General features: G+C 28.0%; 1 long non-coding RNA gene across 1 annotated transcript; it reads right to left on the bottom strand.

Annotated features, from left to right (window-relative positions):
- Nucleotides 1-236: 236 nt before the first annotated feature.
- On the bottom strand, nt 237-631 carry LOC139903009 (uncharacterized). Its single transcript, XR_011777868.1, has 3 exons — nt 562-631; nt 409-446; nt 237-293 (listed from the first exon to the last, which is right to left on the bottom strand). It is a non-coding gene; the product is annotated as an uncharacterized lncRNA (long non-coding RNA).
- Nucleotides 632-937: the final 306 nt, after the last annotated feature.

Genomic DNA, 937 nt, shown 5'->3' with positions numbered 1-937 from the left:
ATAACCTCAGTATACGTTTAAGCACATAAATCCTTCATCATATCAATCGTCCATTTACTTATCCAAAAGGATATAGTTAGGCATATGTCTCAATCAAAGTTAGGCACATCAATTTACTCTTTCATGAATTCATACGTAACAATCTTATTCAACATTCAAGCAAACTATAGTCAAATCCTCACAATCTAAATTAATATAAACATAATATAATTCTGCACAAGAGAACGTAGTAAAAGATCCTGGTATCAGAGCTAGCAGCACGATTCTAGAGAAGCAGTTGCACCTTCAGAATTCTGCATCAAAGACAATCAAGAAAAAACACTCAGGTATACTTACAAACTTATTCTCAAATAACAAAATGACTAAAACTCAAGAGGAAGTATCTAATGAAATAATAGAAGGTATTACCACTATTAATGATATCGAAGATGAATCTGGTTTCATGGCTGATATCATGATAAACAGAAAAGCAATAAGAAGAACAAATTTTACATTATCTGAAAAACATAACTTTGATAATAATAGAAAAATTAAAGATATTTTCTCAAGAAAAAATATTACTTATTTTGGAAAAATGATTGGAGAAGAACCTGTACCTATTGAGCAAACAAAAGGAGATATATTAATTCCTATAATCAACAGAAAACAAATAAGCGATAGAATTAAACAAATGAATGAAAAAGATAGAACTAAAATAGCTTATGTACACATATCAACCATACAAATTATATTCAAAAGTACCTTCATGGGATGTAATACACCTATTGAATTAGAATTAAGAGACGATAGAATAATTGATAAACATGAAAGTATAATAGCAAAAGGAAAAGGAAATTTAGCTGAAGGAAAAATTAAGTTCGATGTAAACATTCAATTAGGTTTAAGTCTGAAAGATAAAGATCTAAATAAAAGCATTACAATAAGATATGAATTATTA

The sequence above is a fragment of the Rutidosis leptorrhynchoides genome, chromosome 3, assembly GCF_046630445.1.
Source record: "Rutidosis leptorrhynchoides isolate AG116_Rl617_1_P2 chromosome 3, CSIRO_AGI_Rlap_v1, whole genome shotgun sequence".
Taxonomy (NCBI): domain Eukaryota; kingdom Viridiplantae; phylum Streptophyta; class Magnoliopsida; order Asterales; family Asteraceae; genus Rutidosis; species Rutidosis leptorrhynchoides.
This window is presented reverse-complemented; position numbering and strand designations above follow the sequence as displayed.